Here is a 22,074-nt window from a genome sequence, read left to right as displayed (position 1 = left end):
TCTAGTACTGAATACATTGCAGAGATTCTGGAAAAAGAACATCTTCACAATGTGTTTATATATTTTTATTTTATATGCATGTGAGAGTCCCCAAGTGGGAGAACTAGGTATGTGTATTTTAAATCTCATAAATCCTGAAACTGTTCATGAGAGAACTAGAAACTCACTTTGTATTCCATGAACACTGTCAGTGCTCATCTGCTGAGACCATCACCTATATTGGTTATTGTCAGACATTTTCATTTATCTAATCTGTTGGATGAAATAAAAAAATAGAATCTCATTGGCTTTTTAAAATATTTGTGAGTGAGATGAAGAAGATGGGTGTTAGATCAATTTTGTTTCTGGGTGATTGGAAAGGAATTTATTTATACAATTAAGACATGCAACTTAATCCCACCCTGGGACTAAGAACTTCCTTGATATTCTTTTTGTTAAAATGGTTACAGTACTTGAAATAACTTGCAGGATGATGACCTGACTTGGTGGGGGAAAAAAAATGAAAAAGCAAGTGCAGGCAATTCCACTTTATTAAGACTCAATATTATATAAGCATTTTTGGTTCTGGGAACTGGAACTGGTGGAAACACTTATTTGTCTCTTTAGGGCTGTACCTGCAGCATATGGAGGTTCCCAGGCTAGGGGTCAAATCTGAGCTGTAGCTGCTGGCCTATGCCACAGCCATGGCAAGAAGGGATCCAAGTCGCATCTGTGACCTACACTACAGCTCATGGCAATGTCGGATCCTTAGACCACTGGGTGAGGCCAGGGATTGAACCAGCATCCTCACGGATACTAGTCAGATTCATGTCTGCTGAGCCATAACAGGGACTCTGGAAACACTTTTAAATAAAGCTTAAGGATAGTTTTGGAATTAGGGTGATGGTGGTGTCATAGAATGTCTTTGGGAGTGTTCCTCCTTCTTCAACCTTTTGAAAAAGTTTAAGGAGGATGGGTATAAGTTCCTCTTTGTGTGTTTGGTAGAATTCACCTGTGAAGCCATCTGGTCCTGGACTTCTATTTGTAGGGAGTGTTTTTATAACATACTCAATTTAATTTCTAGTGATCAGTCTGTTCAGTTGATCTATTTCTTCTTGATTCAGTTTTGGCAGGCTGTAAGTCTAGAAAGTTGAGCATTTCTTCTACGTTGTCAAATTTGTTAGCATACAATTGTTCATAGTATTCTCTCATGGTTTTTTCTATTTCTGTAGTATCTGTTGTGACTTCTTTTCTTTTTTTGTCCTTTTAGGGCCACTCCTGTGGCATATGGAAGTTCCCAGGCTAGGGGTCTAATCAGAGCTGTAGACGCAGGCCTACATCACAGCCACAGCAACACCAGATCTGAGCTGCGTCTGCGACCTATGCTACAGCTCACGGCAACACCAGATTCTTAACCCACAGAGAGGTGCCAGGGATGGAACCCGCAACCTCATGGTTCCTAATCTGATTCGTTTCCACTGCGCCATGACAGGAACTCCATCTTCTCCCTCTTAATTTCTTATTTGGGTTTTTTTCTCTCCTCTTCTTGGTGAGTCTAGCCAAAGGCTTGTCAATTTCATTTACCTTTTCAAAGAACCAGCTCTTGATTTTATTGATTTTTTTTCTATTGTTCAATCTCTATTTCATTGATTTCCTCTGATATTTATGATTTCCCTCCTTCTGCTGATTTTAGGTTTTGTTTTCCTTCTGCTGGCTTTAGGTTTTGTTTATTTTTCTTTTTCCAATTCATTTAGGTGGTGGGTTAAGTTGTCAATTGAGATTTTTCTTCTTTTTGGGGGAAGGCCTGCATTGCTATGACTTTCCCTCTGAACACTGCTTTTGCAGCATCCCATAAATTTTGAGTGTTTGTGTCTTCATTATCATTTGTCTTGAGAAATTTTTAAAATTTCTTTCTTGATTTCCTCATTGACCCATTGGTTTTTATAGTAGCATGTTGTTTAGTCTCCATGTAGTTAAGTTTTTTCTCATTTCTTTTCCTGTGGTTGATTTCTCATTTCATGCCATTGTGGTCAGAGAGGATACTTGACATAACTTCTATACTTTTAAATTTGGTGAGATTAGCTTTGTGCCCCAGTATGTGATTAGTTCTTGAGAATGTTCCATGTGCACTTAAGAATGTATAGTCTGATTTTTTTGGATGTAATGTCCTGAAAATGTCAATTAAGTCTACATTTTCTATTGTGTCATTTAGGATCTGTTGCCTTATTGATTTTCTATCTAGAGTATCTGTCCATTGATGCAAGTGGGGTGTTAAAATCTCCTACTATGATTGTATTCCCATCAATTTCTCCTTTTATGTCAATTAGTATCTTTTGTAGGTATCTGGGTGCTCCTATATTAGGGACATATACATTGACGATTGTAATATCCTTTTCTTGAATGGATCCTTTAACCACTAAATAGTGTCCTCCTTTGTCTTTCTTTATGGTTTTCATTTTAAAGTCTATTTTGTCTGATATGAGTATTGCAACTCCTGCTTTCCTGTCTTGTCCATTGGCATGAAATATCTTTTTCCATTTCCTCACTTTCAATCTGTATGTGTCTTTTGCCCTAAGGTAAGTTTCTTGTAGATAGAAGATTGAAGGTTTTTGCTTTTTTATCCAGTCTGCCACTCTGTGTCTTTGGTTGGAGGATTCAATCCATTGACATTTAAGGTGATTATTGATGGATATTTATCACCATTTTAAACCTTGTTTTCCAGTTGATTCTTTCTCTTTTTTTGGTTGGGTAGGTTAATAGATGCAGACTATTGCCTTTGGAATGGATTAGCAATGAGATCCTGCTGTGTAGTACTGGGAATGATGTCTGGTCACTTATGATGGAGCCTGATAATGTGAGAAAAAAGAATGTATACATATATGTTTAACTGGGTTACCACACTCTACAGTAGAAAAATGACAGAACACTAAACCATCTATAATGGAAAATTAAAATTATACAAAAAAATAATAAAGATTAAGGAGCTTAATTTCAAGGAATATGAGACTAAGATTTTGGGGGGGATGATTATTATTTAATGGAAAATCATTTTGTAGCCCTGAGTTCTGACTTTTCAGCTAGGGAATCATTCATTGCCATGACAATTTCATTGTTATAGTTGGTAATAGTTATAGACTTAATCACTATAATTTCATGGTTTGAACAGCCCACAGAAATTCCACCTGTAGCATTTAAGATGAATCTTTAAATGTGTTACTATAAAAAAAAAACATGTTTGTGCAGTCATTAGATCTAATAACAAGACTGTCTTTTTCCCTTCCCCATCTCCCTTCTCTCTCCCCATCAATCAATTCTGCTTCTTCCTTTTCATTGTCAGAGGCATTTTTCATGTCTTACCTTATACTAATCAAAAGAGAGAGAAAAAAGACCAGAACATAAAAGTAACTTTTTTAACTACAGAAAGATAAAGATTGCAATTAAAAAAATTAATATTTTTGCTGTTAGTTTTTTATAACTGCAGTACAGTTCAAGTATGTACTACTATTTGGAAAATCCCGTGAAAGTGTGATTAAGCAGAAATACCAACAGGGATGGAGTTCATGTCTCTCAGAAGAACCATTACATTGTCACCAGGGAATCACAGGTAGTATATTTCTTTTAACTGAAGGTTTATAGTACTCCAAATAATATCTCAAATCCTATTTTGAAGAAAGGTTTAGTTTAAGCTCATCTTCCTAATCAGAATACTATTTTGTACTTTAAAACAAACAAACAAAAAAGGTTATGAAGCTAGCCCTGTCTATCACTTTGGTCATTTGGATTTGGTGGGGAGGGGGTGATGGACAGATGTGGGACAATGGAGAAGGACAGAGGGCCAGCAAGGTGGGCAATGTCTGCTGTGCTAGGTGAGGGTGGTTTGGCCATAAAAATGGTAGTGGCCAAGAAGACTTTTAGGAGCTGGGGTAGCTATCAAATCAATGTATTTGTTTGCATATCTGCAATTCAAGTCCTCTTAATTTCATCAAAACTTCAGTCAAATCCACCTACACACAGTTGTGTGAGTTTTTTTTTTTTTTTTTTTAAGGTACTCTTTTGTTGGGAAGTCAAGAAAGGGTCTTCATTGACTGGGTTGATGTGTTAGAGGAGAGACAGCATACATTTGCTATCTAAATGATTCATAGACTGAATTAATAATTGGAAGCAGCAGCTGGAAGTCAGAGACCTTCAGAATGTAATCCTTGAGCCTCTCTGACCAGCCCTCTCCCTCATCATTCCACTTCCTGTAACAAACTAGGAGTTGTAAAAATCTTCAGGTGAGGGTGGGAAGTAAGAACAAGGAACTTTCTATAAACCTGGATGATAGCTGTAAGCTGATCCCATTTGGATTTTAAACATTCTATCTCTAAGTAGGCAGATATCCAAATTCCACCTTGCAGTTGCAGAGAGGTGCTCCTCAAAATAAAAAGCCAGCCACCCATTTTCTGGCCCCAAGAACAGAAACGACTTTAAGGGATACATGAGCATTGGAGATACTGCATCAAGCTTTCAAATTCATGAATCTGTTGAGCAATCAGTTAAGTGAGTGAAAAGTATGGGGACCTTCATTGGAGTAATTTTTCACAATACACAAAACTGGAAACAATGCTCTATTTGGCAGATGGCCTGATTGTCTATGCTGACAAAACAAAGGAATCCACAAAAATTCTACTGGAATTCATAAGTTTAGCAAGATTGAGCAAGATAAATATACAAAGATTTATTGATTTCTATACAGTAGCAATAAAAAAATTGGAAATAATTTTTTAAATGAGTGTCAGTGAAAGTAGCACCAGCAACATGGAATATTTAAGCACATAAACTCAAGAAAATACGTATAGGATCTGTATATCAAAGCTCCAAAAACCACAATGAAAGATGACCTAATATAGAGATACCATGTTCATGAATTGAAAACAGTACCATGAAGATGTCAATCATCCCCAGGATGACCTATGGGTTCAACACATACCTACTTACCCTAGGAAATATATTCCTGTTAATAAAAACAGATTTATTCCACTTTTGCTGCTGCACTCAAGGCCTTGAGAAGTTATTCTGATCTTGGGGAGTTTCTCCTCTTTGGGGGGCATGTGAGCTGCCACTCCATTGATGCCTTCAATGCAGAGCTGGCTGTCTCCTGGGGGACATCTGCCAGGGCCTGCCCATGAATATGAATGGATACACAAGGGCAGCTATATCTCCAGCAGCTTTATTTTCAACACAATTACCTAGCCCTCCAGTAACTAGGTGTTGGTCTTTGTCCTCAAATCTAGTTCCCTTCCTAGCTCCCTCTCACTTAGAGTTCCTTCCTGGCTCCTTCTTTTAATCTCGAGCCCAAGCAGCACATTCATTTCTCCGTGCTTGTTTGCATTTGTGTGCCTACCAGACTTTTTCCTCCCGTTTATATCAAGTTTCCTTGTGGGCATCTCCTTAATCCTTTTAGCTGCTGTTCTGTCCTCTGGGTGATCTACTTTGCACAGTCCTATTTCACTAGGCTGTTACTGTACATCCCAGCTTCTTCCTCTGCCTGTCTTTTGCCCCCTCTCTGCCTCACCCCCCATCCCTTCCCTCCATGGGGCTTTTTTTCCCTCTCCCATTTAGACTCTAGGTGTTATATAGAGAGGTCCAGGGGTCAATCCCCCTCAAACCCCTTGAGGCCAATATATCTGAAGTGATTCTGTATCAGACACCAAATGTGCTTATGAATATAAATTGTCAAGTGTGAGGATTATGGAAGAGTTATTTGGATTAACTTAGCCCTATTTTTATACATAGAAAGAGACAGTATAGCATAATGGTTGGGAATGTCAGTCAGGGGCCAGAGTAACTTGGATTTGAATCCCTGTTGTGCCACTTTCCATCAGTAGAACTTTGGGTGGGTTACTTAACTCCTCCATGCTTTATTTACTTATAAAACAGGGATTTTAATGGTATTGATCTCATGGTGTTGCTCCGAGGCCTAAATTGGTTGTATTAAAGTCATCTGGAAGAGTGTCTGGCACACCCCAAGTGCTACATAAATGCTAGCCCTTAGGATAATTCTCCTCTAGAAGCCACTATGATGATGACAGAAATAAGCATTTAACTGCAAATGTCAAATGTAAGTGGTAGGATGAACCTATTCCAGAAAAGCATTCTCTCTGACCCAAAGGAAGACAGGCAGTCAGGGCAGAGGGCCCGGCCACCAAAGGTAGTGGGTCTTCTCAAAGGATTCAACTCTTCTAGCAGCTGCCCCCAGACGGAGCTGTTTCTTGGACAGCTTTTAGCTCTGTGAGGACTTGAAGGATCAGAGACCAGGAAGCTGCTGTCCTATACATTTTGTGTGTGAGGCTGTGTTGTGTGTGGAGATGAACGAAGGACTGGGACTGAGGGCCTTCACTCATCAGGGCTCAGGGACTAAGTAGAGGTTATAGCAATAACTTCCCTTTGAAATGATGCCACCACTAACTAGAGGCCCTGCCTTAGTTCTCATTTGGTTCTAACCTGGACCTGGGAGATACTCATCTGCTGGGGAAAAGTTAAGAAAACTCATTTTGTTTTTTTCTAATGTTAACTCAAGACCCCGAGAGTTCAATTTACCTTATGTGTCTTGCTCTCTTCTACCTGGCCAGTGACTGGCGCACAAATACATTATCGCATCATCATTTCTGCAGAGAACAGAGGCAGCAAAGGGACATTTGAATGTACACACACCACAGGGAATGGGCTCTTTCCACAAACATGCTGGTAGAGGAAGTTTTCACATTTGATGAACAGATACATACTGGAAATGTGTAAAGGCAGTGGAGTGTTTACATGAGCTCTGTTTTCTTACAGCAGTGCTTTTTGAATCTTTTTCCTCTGACCCAAGGATTCCTATGCATCCCCTCCCACTAAAACAAAAACTCAAGCAGCTGGCAGCAAACTGGAGAACGTTGAGGGAATCAGCAAAATGTTGTGCCCAGGAGGGATTTGGCTACAGATGAAATAGAGAAATAAGGCCAGAGAAGCTAGACAGAGAGTGGCCCTCAATCTACCTAAGAGGGCCAAGAGGTCATTGTGCAAAAGGCCTCTAGCTCCTTGACTGCAAGAGGATTCAGGGTATTAATTTTTTAGGCAATAATTTAAAAAGTGCTACTTTTAAAAATTCCATTTATTATAACCTCCAAAAGCTTAAAATACTTGGAGAAATAAATTTCACAAAAGGCATGGAAGTCCCCTACCCTGAAAACTACAAATCACTGCTGAAAGAAATCATTGAAGACCTAAATAATGGAGAAAATATTTAGAATGTTTTAGATTAGTTAACATTAACTAATGTTAAATATTTAGAACATTCTAAATAGTTTCTCTTCAAGGAAATATTTTCAATTCTCCCCAAATTGATTTATAGAGTCAATTTAAGTCCAATAAAAATTACAATTGGATTTTTTCGGGTTTAAAAAAAAAATCGAGGAGTTCCCGTCGTGGCGCAGTAGTTAACGAATCCGACTAGGAACCATGAGGTTGAGGGTTCGGTCCCTGCCCTTGCTCAGTGGGTTAACGATCCGGCGTTGCCGTGAGCTGTGGTGTAAGTTGCAGACGCAGCTGGGATCCCGCATTGCTGTGGCTCTGGCATAGGCTGGTGACTACAGCTCCGATTCGACCCCTAGCCTGGGAACCTCCATATGCCATGGGAGCGGCCCAAAGAAATAGCAAAAAGACAAAAAAAAAAAAAAAAAAAAAAAAAAAAAAATCGAGTCTAAAATTTAAGATTTTGAAGAGACAAAATTACCTTTAAGTATTTCATATCCCTTAAATATTGAAGACTTGAGCACTATTATTTAGTTTGATAACAGAGGCTCTTTGAGGGGTAAAAGTTAAAATACCGATATGCCCAGGGGGGTTATCTTTTGTTTTCACCTTCTGTATGTATTTTACTGGTGGCTAATACTGAAAAGTAAAATGTAGTTTTAACTGCATTTGGGTCTTGGCGACTGACTTTTCTTAATTCAAAAGTTAGACAGGGTTGGGATGGAGGTAGGAGCCAACACGACAGATGAATTCCCAGCGTGCTTCTGTTAAGTTTCTAAGCATATAGGCAAAGACTTAGCCCTAGCATACACAACTCTCTAAATTTACTAACAAAATCCCTGTGTAAATCTTAAAAGGTGGTTTATATTTATAACTGCTTCCTAATGTCTTCCCTCCTTTGCTTCTCTCTTTAGACATGCTAACCATAGGGTTTAGAAAACGGGCTGTTTAGAGAACGTTGAGAATGTTGGATTAAGGCCAGGATGTGTTAAACTTCTAAATGTAAATATCTACTCCTATCCCATAGTGAGTTGGAGTGCAGCTAGCATTTATATTTACCATTGGTTTCCATAAATTCACATTAGCTGGGCTGCAAAGTGAATCTGGATACAAAACTTGAATGGAGCTCCTTTACTATGTACAGTCTCTGAGTGGATGTGAATGGTGATGACAGCTGCTAGAATAACAAAATTGAGGAGAGGAAAAAGGATAGCACAGCTCTCATCCTGAGCTCAATTGTTGCTAATTGGAGGACCAGTCTCAATATCCAGGCAGCTTGTTCTGGGCTCAAATGGCAGACAGATGCTCTAAAGCCCTTGGGCTCAGGTATCTTATAATTGTGGATCCAGCCAAGGACAAATTTGATTTGTAGCCACATTTTGACCTCTCTATAGTGCAAAGTGCCGGGACTTGTTCCCACTTTGCCCCTCTCTCAGATTGTTTCCATCACAGTCCCCCACTCCCAACTGCTTGTCGATTTCCAGAACTACGTCCATATTTTACTAACAGTCCTCAGGAGATTGAATTCCAGAAAGAATGATGGGAAAGAAATGAGACCAGAGGAGAAGACAGGGCAGACTCATTGTCAAGGTCACCATGAAGCTGACCCATAGGCTGTTTGGGGGCAGGAAATGCACAACACTCACTTGGGAGGTATACAGTTCAGGGAAGACCACATCTGCCTCTCCAGTGCAGAATTTTATATGGGGTAAAATCGAATTAAAAAGAATGGTGAAGACAAGTTTGAAGGGACAGAGTGTCATGAGAGCAAGGCAACTTATGCCTGGTGTATCATGTTTGGCAACAGTTGAGTTGGGTTTTTTTGGGGGGAGGGGTTCTTTTTAGGGTGACACCATGGCATATGGAAGTTCCCAGGCTAGGGGTCGAATTGGAACTACAGTTGCTGGCCCACACCTCAGCCACAGCAACATGGGATCCAAGCTGAGTCTGAGACCTACACTGCAGTTCAAGGCAATGCCAGATCCTTAACCCACTGAGAGAGGCCAGGGATAGAACCTGCACCTTCATGGTTACTAGTTGGGTTTGTTACCACTGAGCCATGATGGGAACTCTGACAGTTGACAGATTTTAAAAACTGATTGTATATTATGAGCCTCAAAACCCCACTCAGTGTGTTAAGGATCTTGCGTTACCATTGCCATGAGCTGTGATGTAGGTCATAGACGAGGCTCGGATCCTGAGTTGCTGTGGCTGTGGTGTAGGCCAGCATCTGCAGCTCCAAGTTGACCCCTAGCCTAGGAACTTCCATATGCCGTATGCCTCAGGTGCAGCTCTAAAAAGCAAAAACAAAACAAACGAACAACTTTTCAGTGACCAGATGTCATTATTACCTCTCAAAATTATCAGGCCCCTGTTAATGCCATCACCAGTATGTGTGCCCTTGGGCATTTATCTTAAGAATAGCTCATATTGATGATTAAGCTTATGGGGTGGCCCCTTAAGAAGTTGCCTATCCCAATTAGGATACAGCCTTAGCATGGCAGAGCTCCTCATTACCCACACTAAGGCACTTTTGCATACAAACGGTAAACAACATCAAGGCACTAATTAAAACTTCTGCAGAGTTCTTTATACTTAAGTAAGAACTATAAAGCCCCAGGCATTTGCCCTTTATCTTTAAACACTAAAACTTGGCTATTAAAATGAGGTTTGCTTTTCTAAGAAATATTTGTGAAATTGTATAATCAAAGATGCATGTTATTTCTTACATCTTACTAATTTTAATGCCCTCTATGTATGTGCTGTTTGGTATAGGAGCCACTAGCTACCTGGGGCTATTTGGCTCTGAAAATATGGCTAGTCCAAACTGAAATATGCTGTAATTATGAAATGTACATTCAACTTTAAAGAAAACGTAAAAATGTAAGTTACTTTTATATTGCTTACATGTTAAAATATTTTGGATATGTTAGATTAAATGCTAAAATTTTAACATGGCTATAAGAATTTTAAAATCATGTGGCTCACACTGTATTTCCAAGGACAGTACATAAGATTTTTACCATGAGAAAAATTATTCAAAACCAGCTATGTCATCAACACTTTGCTAAGTGTAAAGGAGCTTACAATTTCAGTGGGAGGAATGCTGAGCTGCTTTATTGCATAGTCATTTCTTTTTTTCTTTTGGTTTTTGTCCTTTGAGGGCCTCACCCGTGGCATATGGAGGTTCCCAGGCTAGGAGTCTAATAGGTGCTGTTGCTGCCGGCCTACGCCAGAGCCACAGCAATGCCAGATCTGAGCCACATCTGCGACCTACACCACAGCTCATGGCAACTCCGGATACTTAACCCATCGAGCAAGGCCAGGGGTCGAACCCGCAATTTCATGGTTCCTAGTCGGATTCGTGTCTGCTGCCCCACTATGGGAACTCCGTATGTAGTCATTTCTCAACCTGTGATTGGAAATGAAGGGCGAGTATTTTGCCTACAGCACTTTCATATGAACAATCATTCCTGATGAATCAGATGAGCTGGGAAAAGCTACATGAAGAGAAAAACCACAGGATCTTATAATTTGGAGTAGAATTCAAAATTTGGTGATAAATTCCAAACTTTCATTTCTCAAAAGGCTTGGGTGAGAGGTGGGAGGGGGGCTGCTACAATAAGCCCTCTCTGTCTAAGTCTTGATTTGCCCAAGACTCTACAGAAAATGGCCCCTCCTCCTCAGGTGAATACTGGGCTTGATGACAATAGTAGGGGATGGATTCCTTTTGGCCAAGCATCTATGGGTACAACTATAAGCAGAGGCCTTGAGAGAGGTCACTTTCCTCTGATCTTCTCATTATAGTTGGGCATAGTCCCGGCTTAATTTTACTTTCCCCATTCTCTGAGGTTTATTGTAAGAAAGCAGTATGCCTATCACAAATTTTTGCTGTTTTCAGGTTGTAAGGAAATTTATTATTTTGATTGTTTCAGGAGTTTCAAACATATACTTCAACCTTCCTAACTGAATTCATACTCCTTACTAAAAATGTAAGTTGATTTTATACAGGCATGCCTCATTTTATTGTGCTTTGCTGTATCGCACTTCATGCTGAGGTCTTGTTTTTTTCCTTTACAAATTGAAGGTTTGTGGTGACTTTTGCATTGTCAGATGGTTAGCATTTTTAAACAATATTTTTAGAATTAAGGTATATATTTTCAGACATAATGCTATTGCACACTTAATAGACTATAGTATGATATAAACATATATACTAGAAAACCAAGAATATTTGCATGACACATTTTATTGTGATATATCCTTGCATTTTTTACAGTTAAATGAGGAGGGATTTTAAAATTACATATAACAGGCTTTTGGGTACTTTTGCGTTATTAGGAAACCCATGTTTTGTATTTATAAACCAAATATTTGAATATAGGCCACTGTGGCAAGAAGTAAAACTGTGGGAACCAGTGGTTGTGTTTTTGGTGTAAAGTTGAATAAATTGTTTTTAAGGTGATAAAAGTCATGTGTTTTTTTTTTTAAAACATTAATAACAAAGAAAATATCTTAAGGGCTCACCTCATTTTGGTCTGCCACTGTCATTTACCTTCCCCCCCCCAGCTTTGAGATGTAATTGACACAAAATATTACAGAAGTTTAAAGCTGTGTGAAATGTGTTGATTTGATGCATTTGTAAATTGCAAAATTACCACCATGGTATTAGTAACCACCTCCATCTTATGTAGTTTACCGTGTCTGTTTTTGTAGTGAGAGTATTTGAAATGTACTCTTAGCAACATTTAAATCACATTTAAGTACACAAACTATATTAATCTTGTTTTCATTTTTATCTTTGAGATTTCCATCCTCTAAATTTAACATTTTTTTCTAACTTTAAGGAAATAGGAACTATATGTATAAAATTTTTATTTCTATGTGTTCTTTAAGATCAACTCCCCTAGTATTTTTTTCCTATCCTTTTTGAGACTTTGTATTGCCATTACTGATGGTTAGTATTAATTTCTAGATAATTGTTTCTTTGAAATTTTTGCTAATAATTTAGTATTGAAGATTCTCTGCAGATAGATATTTCTTATTCTGTATCTTACTGCTTGTTTCTATAGTATGGAAAATTTCTCCCATCTTCATGATGCAGTTAAGCTGCAAAATTTACTGATTTTGTTCCTGTTTGTTTTTGGAAAGCTTATTTCACTGTGATTGAGAATAATAAATAACTTTTCAATTGGTATATAATTTGTTTTCTGGCTTTTGTATAATTACTTGTAACCAAAATACTAGTTTCTTGTTGGCAAATTGTATTTAAATATAGTAGACTGTTTCTAGACTCCAAATACCTAGAAAATCACTTAAATATTCTTTTAGTAATATTTTTAAAATGATCCTGAAATATTGTTTAAAAATGCTTTGATAAATGTATTACAAAAGAATGCTGTTCAAGATAGTTTTGGGATTATAGATTATTGCTTTCTAATATGGCATATCAACTCTATCAAGTGTTCTGAACTTGGACTTCATGTCTTTTGTGAACTCACTGTTTTCACATTTCCTATAAAGTAACTCAGTTTGGCAGAATATTAAAAATCAGCCAGAATATCCCATTTCCAACTCCAATGACAAGAGAAAAAATAAAAACCCCTAGGGTTTAGTAATATATTCTTCCTTCCTTTCAGAATGCACCGATTTACTGAAGCTTTCCTAACATTTGATCACCACGTAGTTCAATAGTCCCACTCCAGACTGATTCTAGCCAATTTAACCTCAAAACTCATTCTCAACCTCCATACATTAATAATCCAATGTGACTGACTGATCAAGGGTATCTGGAGGGATGTTATGAGCCACTACTCCATAGTAAAGTAAATAAAACAATGTGATCTGTTAATGCCACCCCGTTTATATATTTTTTCCCTAATCAGATTGTGTGTCTGGAGTGTGTCCCTAGATTGTTATGTTCCATCTTGTTTTCCCCCCGATTCATCTAGCCCAGGGCTTTGCATGTGGTAAGCACTCAGATGTTTATGAATCAGAAGTAAACAAACATTTAAAATAGGCTTTGGAAAGCACTTCCTTTACAGATGCTGTATTGAGTCTCAGCTGGTGCCAGCAAGGCCTCCTGCAGTGCTCTGCTCTGCACACAGCCCTACTTCAACAGAGCTGGAGAAGATGGAATGGCAACAGGGTCCTGGGTTGGCTCAAGGTCTGAGATGGCAACATCTGGACCCTCCAGTGGAGATCACACCAAGGGATGGAGGCAGAGAGAGGTGTTACAGTGAAACCTTGGCTTCTAGTCAGGAACTGATGCTTTCAGGGGCAGTTCACTTTATTTGGGGCTTCCTTTTCCCATCAAATATGAGTATATATCATGGGCTAGTCAATAGGACAAGAGGCCAGTCCTCCTCAAATAGCTATATGCACACGAATCTGCTGGGTATCTTGTTAAAATGTGGATTCTAATTCAGTAAATCTGGAGTGGGGTTTGAGATGCTCTGTCTCTAGCTAGCTCCCACATGATGCCCACCCTGCTGATCCATGGACCACACAATGAGCAGAGAGGCAGGGACCTGTTTGATCCATCTCTGCATATCTAATCCTGTGAATGGAATAGAGCAGCCTCTCAATAACTGCCTGGTGGGGAAAAAAAAATCTACAGGCCTAGATTTTATACCAAAGCTGTACAGCTCTCAATTTACAACCAGGCACTCCAAGGAGAAAAGAAGGATTTTGAATTACGAACACTTTGCTTTTAATATCAAAATCCTAGTAGACAGAGCACAGAAAGTTTAACAGGAGGCATAGGGTTGAGAATGATGGCTGGTTTCCAGCTCAAAAAAAATGTAATTGAGTTCATCCAATAATGAAGAATGAAGGATGGGGGACATATGACAGGTGAGGTCCTTGTGGGTCCTTGCAAACTATCTACTTCAGGGATCAGACCCCACAGGGCATTGCATAGAGGGAGGAGAGCACCCGAGGAGTAGATCTGCCAGGGCAGCACCTGAGGAGTAGATCTAGATCTGTATGGTGAGGACACCCTCACAGAGTCCTGAGCCCCCAAGGGGAACATGAATTGGCAAGTTGAAGAGGTCGGGAAGAGGAGTTCCCATCGTGGCTCAGTGGTTAACGAATTCGACTAGGAACCATGAAGTTTCGGGTTCAACCCCTGGCCTTGCTCAGCGGGTTAATGATCCGGTGTTGCTGTGAGCTGTGGTGTAGACCGCAGTCATGGCTCGGATCCTGCATTGCTGTGGCTCTGGTGTAGGCTGGCAGCTACAGCTCTAATTAGACCCCTAGCCTGGGAACCTCCGTCTGCCGTGGGAGCAGCCCCAGAAAAGGCAAAAAGATCCCCCCCCCAAAAAAAAAAAGTCCAGAAGTTAGCACACGACTTGGATCACAAACCTAAGTTAGCAAGAAAAAGTTATATATCTGAAGTGCATCAGCACATTTTAAAATTGCTCCTGATGTCTGATGGGCTCCACCTGAGGTGGAAAAGAGGCAGACAGAGGAATGAAGTAAACAGGAGCGTCATGAAGATGCCAGACACTTGTTGCCTGGATGTAGCAAGTAATTTCCCAGGTGTCTCATGTCCAGCTTATCTAATGCATTGAACTTATTTGATAATCAACTTAAGCTGTTGGGAGGATGGACAAAATATTTCCAAGAACTCGAGCAGGTCTTTGGTGACCTGGGCGAGGAGAAACAGTCAAAGGATGAATTCACTTGCCCCTCACAGCTTGTTCTCAGGGAGGACCAGAGCCATCACAAATCACTCTCAAATGTGGGGGTTCAGACAGATCTTATTCAAGATAAATCGAGAACCAGTGGCAGATACAGCAGAGAACATGCCTTAAAGATTATCGTGAAGAGACTACAGTGCTTTGGTTGACTTTTTTTTTTTTTTTTTTTTTTAATACTATGAACCACTTGGAACCCACATGCCAAGGTTGGTATTGTCTGCAATGCAAACCCTCCCCCCCACCCAAGGGGACCCCATGTTCCAGTCTCCTCTGCCCCACAAGATGAATGGGGAGTCTGAGAACCCAGCTTAAGCTTTGTTCGACTCTCGCAGGCATGAGTCCTGTTGCAACATCTGGTGGCTTGGGAGGGGTGTTGGCCTGCAGTTTGGAAAAATGTTGTGACATCCCTGTCCTCACGAGAGGCAGCCTTTTGCCCTGGCTTCCTCTGGGAGCTCCTGCACCACCCAGGAAGACAACGGCGGGAGTAGGTAGGTCCATGAATCAAGCTATGGCAGGACCCTGGGGCCCTGGGCCTTCAAAAGGAGTGGACTCAACGTAGAGCGCTGAAAAAATTACAGGCCCATTATGCTTGTAATGCTTTGTCTTCTTGTTCGTTCAAGCTTTGATCAACTCTGAGGACTTTGGAACTCCACCCTCCTTGCACTAGGTTTCAGCCTTTGCTGGCAACAGTTCAGATTCCCAAGACTTACCTCAAACTTGGTGATCAGTGTCTAGGGTGGGACCCAGAAAACTTTTCTTCCTCCCTCTTCTCCTTTCTTCCCTCCTCCCAACCCCTGCCTTTTCTGATATTCCCTTTCTTTCTCCCTTTAAAAAAATAAGTTTCTTGGAAGTTCCTATTGTGGCTCAGTGTGTTACAAACCCGACTAACATTCATGAAGATGCGGGTTTGATCTCTGGCCTCACTTAGTGGGTTAAGGATCTGTCATTGCCCTAAGCTGTGGTGTAGGTCACAGATGTGGCTCGTATCTGGGATGCTGGGGCTGTGGCGTAGGCTGGCAGCTACAGTTCAGATTAGACCCCAAGTTGGGAACCTCCATATGAAGGGTGTGTTCTCCCCCCCCTCAAAAAAAATTCTCAGATGTTTTTTCTGCAGGCCACTTGGGAAGAGATGGGCAGCATAGTGTTTGAGAGCTCTGTCATATCTCTGACTCCTCCTTGGCCTCATGGATCAGACTTTGATGTCTTGCCCAGGCATGCCTAGAAAATACCCCTTCTCCCAGTTTTTGCTTTTGTTATTTCAGCCAAGACCTCAAAACCGTATCAAAGAGACCTCAAAACCGTATATAGAGAGGAGGGCTGAAGGCCGCACTTGGGAGAAAGCCTAGTTTGGGATCATGCCTGGCACAGCCAAGAAGAGCAGCCAGAGGGGTGGTGAGAGTCAGATTAGCATTTCAGAAGAGAGGAAAGACATTTATTTAGGAAGGGGGGGTAAGGATCAGTATTGACATTTGCTGACATGCTATCTGTAGAAATGTCAAGGAGAACATGTACCTTTTGAGGAGGGGCATTTTATGGCCCAGTGGAGGGTGCAAGGAGCAGTCAGATAACAGGGGTCAAGGAAAGTGTGGGAAAGCTGCGTTTAAAAGGAAAGAAAATTGCTCCCCAGTATGGTTGCTATAGGCAATGATCTCCACTTTCTAAATCTTAGTGGCCTCATCTGTAAAGTGAGTATAACAGTAGCTATGAAATTTAACAATTTGCTTCCATAATAGCTAAATGTCTGAAACAGGGCTTGGCATAAAGTCAGAGCTCAAAAACCATTTCTTCTTCCCTTTTTTCATTACATGTTAATCTTATTATAGACCCTGGACTTTGCACAGAGGTAAGCAATTATTAGTTATCACACGTATTGACCTTGAGTTAAAATTATAACTTTTATGGGTACACATCTCCCCCCTTACATTTTGCAGATAAATGTCCTTTTTCTGTGCAGCTGAATTCATTTGAATCTCAGCATCCTGGCAAGTTACAAGGATCTGCAATCATTTTATCACATGAACAGTTCCTATGCTGAACTGTGTTTTGTTCAAAGAAATCTGTGAATTTAAATTTCGTACAAGGGAAGAGTCTCCTTTGCCTCTTGGGATCCAGAATTTGTATCTATGTCTTAGGTATCTTATCTGTGTTACAACTTATTTTATTTAGCCTATGTGGGTCCCCCCCCCCCATTTACCGGAATCTCTAATAGAAAGGAAAGGAATGGGAGGGAAAAAAAGGCAGCCTATTGCTTCACCAGGTGGAAGTTATTATTTACAGGAGGAAGGAAGAAACACTACCAATCTGCTTTTGGTGGTCTTCACACACAAGCTGCTAACTGAAAATTGGTTGGGGGTGAAGAGGTAACACCACTGGCCTGATGGTAGCAGATAATTTTCCTAAGTTTGCTTTAGTAGAGCTGATGGCGTCTACTTTTGCCCACAGCACTAGGCCTACATATTTGTTAACTTTATTGGTTTTTTTTTTAATGCTTAATAATGGATAGTCATGCTTTCAAACATGGTGTTACCATGTCTTCAAAGTGATGGAAATTGCCACCACAGAAAAAGTCTTGACATCCCTCAAATTTTCTGGGACCCCGTGTTGGTTCCCGGGGCATCTGTGTTAACATACCTTTAAACCTTAACACATTGCTTATTGCTTCCAGATACTGAAGCCATCCTGTCTTTATTGGAAGTGCTGTACTACCCCCACACAATTGCAAACAGTGGTAAAGGAATGCTATATTGGTGGCCTATTGTTCTAGCCTGGCAGACCCTGGAAGACATTTGTAACATGTTTTTTAAGTTTTACATTTTTAAAGTGAATATTTACAGGGTCAGCTGTTTAATGTTTTTTCACTAATTAGATAAATCCCTTACAGTTTGCCCCTCCCTTGTGTTTTATGTTTATTGTGATCTAAAACACACAAAAATACATAAAGTCTTTACTATAGTAAATGAAAAAAAAATTAAGTAATTAAGTAACTTTCTTCCTGGCCAGGGTCATTTTAGCCACATATTCCTCCCTTCCTCCTTTTGTTTTGAAGTCTCCCCAGGCCTGTGCCTTTGGGCATAATTATATACTTAATAGGACTTTGTTCCCAGTGGGCCTTCTGTCCTCCCGGCCCACCTCCCTGAGTGATGTGTCAGAACCACCAGTAGGTCCAGGCATTTTATTCTCTCATCCCCTTATGGGCCTATGGCCATGGATTTCCAGAGATCTTAGCTGGGAACACTGGGTGGCCTGGCCTGCCATCTCTGCTTCAAGTGCTGTGGAGCCAAGACCATTTCTGGAGGAGGGGAAAAACACTGCCTACCAACGAGGATCTGGAGTGAAGTTCCAGCCTGAGTTACAGGATTCCTGGAAAGATGTTCAGAACTAGTGCCATGCTCTTTGTAGGACTAACTAGATATTGATGTGTTACTGACATCTGGTTTTCCCTGGAGATGTTTACATGCAACTGTTCTGTGAATTCAGTCCACCATGCAAACTCATCTGAGAAAATGTGTGCAGATGATTTAACTTAATGACTTAGTTGAATTGAATGGCTTCCAGTAGCATAGTAATATGTTTTGAGAGGTTTTGAAAGAGAGGAAAGCTGGTTTCCCATCTCATTCACATTATTTTCCATTCCTCAGTGGGGGTGGGGGAGAGAAAGGAAAGTCTGAGAATCCAGCAGAATTAGTGCAGGTTACCCATTACTTCATTTTATAATGTTTGGCAAGGAAAACATGTAAGTCACTTAAACTGTTTATTTGGCTCTTCCAGGCATTCTGTGTGGATGGGGCCTAGGTTGGAGGGAACAGTTCAGGGTTCTGCTGAGATGCCTTCCTGGAGAGAAGTAGGTCTGTTTTATAAGCAGTCTCGGCAACACCTGGATTCTAACAGCTTCATTAGGGACCCAAGAGTTTACTCGAGAATTTGTCTGCAGCAGCCCCTCCTGCAGATGAGCAACCTGAGAAGCCCACCCCTGAGTCCTCAAGTTGCTGCGGAAAAGCTGTTGTGGAAAAGCTGTTTGGGGTCACCTGGGTTCAATTCCTGCTTTACTCTTCACCAGTAGGTGACTTTGGGCAAATCATGAAAACCCTCTGCCTCCTGAGACATCTTTCAGAAGGTTGTTGTAAATCTCATGAAATAGCAGATGTGAATGTGCCTTTTAATCTGTAAGCCAACATAACTATGCATACTAAAAAATTCTTTACAATGATAGTAAGAAAGCATATTTTAGGTAGAACTTGGTAGTGGAGAGAGTAGCAGCTATGTTGAATATCAGAATTCTTTGAAGGAAAATACTGATTTTACAGACCTCTTCCAAAAGGTCATGATGGGTGCTTGGGAGATCAACTTATAGAAATCAGTCAAGTGAGGTGGTTAACAGGGGCCGTGGGCTATGTTTGTATCACAGTGGAACCAACCTCAGCATATCTCAGCAGCAGCAGGTGAATGAGCGGAGGCTGTGCTGGGCTGATGAGGACAATGGTAATGACCTTGATTAACACTGACTTTGCCCTCTGGTTGGACACTGCTAGGTGCTTACTTGCATCACTTTATTTTTTCTCTGCAACAATCAACTCATTGTTATCTCCATTTTATAGAGAATTCTTGGAGAGATTAAGAAACTTGTCTGAATTTTCAGTTAGAAAGTAGCAGAATGGGAATTCAAACTCACGTCTGACTCATTTTCCAACCCACACCCTTAACCCACTGTTAAAAATATAGCAAGGCTTTTGTTTACTCTTTGAAAATCCCAGAAGAGAAACTTTCTTTTCCTCTATAAACTATCAAGACTTACCCCAGAATTCCTTAGGATCACCTAGTAAAATAAAGTTAGAAAGGGAGGAGATTAGCCCATGTGGCTGCAATTATTGTTGCTTATGATTAGCCAAGAGTAGCAGCCCCTCTGAGAACGGTTAGTCTTCAAGAGGGCCTCTGGACCCTCCCTTTGAGATTTCAGGAAAGATGTTAAAGAGCAGGACTCCCTCCTCAGTGAGGACAGATGTGATGCTTTTGGTTTCTAAGGAGTCCCTTTGGCATCTAGCCCAGTCAGTACCTTTTACATCATTAAAAATGAAACGTTAGGTGACCAGAGCAGAACCAACAGAAGTGAGAACACAGTCCTCAATTCTCTCTAGATCCTGTCCTCTCCTTACTTTTAGACAGACCAGCTCTGAAGATTGTGGATCTGAGAATTGCCTAGGCTGAGCTCTGAAAGCCAGGCTCTGTGTCAGCTCTGCTGGGCCAGTGAGGCCCACCTGGCCCCTCCCCTCACATTTTCTTTCTGATTTGAAATGTCTGTTGCAATAACTGCAAATCTGGAGAGGGGAGTAGAAGGACCAGAACTATATTTAGCTTTTTATTTAAGAACTTTGGTCCTCCATGATTTTGTCTTCTCAGGTTGTAAAATAAACAAAATGGATAGAAAACGCTTATTAGGTGCAGTTATACATGCATACTTGTTTCATTGTGCTGACTTTTCCTTTGTTTCATTCTTTGATCAGCTCCACACACATTTGGATCATTGTGCATGTATCTCCAAGGAGCTTTTCTGGAGAAGGACAAGGATGCCATTGAGGCAAGGGGTTGTTTTATCTGGTGAAGAGGTAAAAAATCACATAGTATCTCTGGGACTGTATGACTGTGCTTGGTCATGTGCCAGTAAGATCTGGTTAAATTGTTGGTGAAGCTCTTAGGGCCAAAGAGATGATGCAGACAGCACTTAACTTGCACAATGAAGTCACACATCTTGCTACTTTGTTAAAGGATTCTCATCTAAGTACCTTCCACTAGACCTCAGGAGAGACTATCCTAAGCTTCTGACTTTTAACTCCAGTTGCTGGGGAGCCAGTTTTCTGTGTGCAGCATCCTTTCCAGGTAGTTTTACAGCTAATTTGCAGAGTGGTACAGTGGAAAGACCCTCATCTTCCAGATCAGGACACCATATCCTCGGTTTTGCTATTTATCACTGTTTATTTGACCTTGCCACTTAACCTTTCCGAGCCTTGGTTTTTCTGCTTTGCCTGCTTCATAGAATGGCTGTAAGCATAAAATTGTTGCATCTTTGAAAAGACCAACAATTATAAGGCACTAGGCAAATAAGACATTTTAAACTTTACAATTTTTGAAAAGCCAAGTCCTTAATAAGGGATAGATGGAATAGAGAAAAAGTTTTGTGTTCAAACAATGTTTATGGTAAAAATTAAAATCACAAACTGGAGCATTTCTTTGTATGAAACAGTTTTGGTTATGTAGGATTCATTAATGTATTTCTATTTTGTCACATAAAACCAATGTATCAGTTTACAGTTAAAAATAGAAGCTGACTTATTTTGTAACCACATTGTAGCAAGCATTATTGGCATACGTTTTAATCAATGGTCAAGGTGATTAAAAAGCTGACATGCTTTTGGACTACACTCAGGTAACACTCATACACTTATTCTACTTAATTAGAATCACCAGGCTATAATTACTATAATTAATCATAGCTGATCAGAATTATGTAACTTTTCTTCAGATTACATCTTCATTAGGTATAAGGAACACCTCCCCTCACTTTCAAAAACCTTGTATTTACATAGTGCTTTGTAATTTTCAAAGCAGTTCACAGACACTACTTAATTTGAGGCTCGCATAATATAAACCTCTTGTTTTTCTCTCCTAGTGATGGAAGGTGAGACACCAGTGACTCCAACAGTCCCATGAAACCCAATTCTAAGTTTGCCCTAAGGGTGTTGTGAAGTCAGATTTCTGTTAGATGCTCTGTCCCAGCACTGCCTCCCTTTCCTGGTGCCTCTTGCCACAGTCTGATTCAGTTTGATTCTGTGATGACTTGGGAAATGCTTTTTTCTCTCGAGGGGTGTTAAGTACAAGAGGGAAAGATTAGTCTATTTGTTCACCTCTGTATCCCCAGCTCCTCACACAGTGCCTGGCACTTAGTAGGGCTCAGTAGAAGGCTGACAAAAGAATAAAGGAATCCAGGGCAGTGCTTGCTATACTCCATAGTATCTATTTATCTGAGACTTCCTAGGAGAAATTTCTTTGTGGTGTTTTAACTATTGCAAACAGCATTGCTTTTTTGAAGCAGCTAGGATCTTCTAAGCCCAGCTCAGCTGTGTACCTG

This window comes from Sus scrofa, chromosome 1 (genome assembly GCF_000003025.6).
Source record: "Sus scrofa isolate TJ Tabasco breed Duroc chromosome 1, Sscrofa11.1, whole genome shotgun sequence".
Taxonomy (NCBI): domain Eukaryota; kingdom Metazoa; phylum Chordata; class Mammalia; order Artiodactyla; family Suidae; genus Sus; species Sus scrofa.
This window is presented reverse-complemented; position numbering follows the sequence as displayed.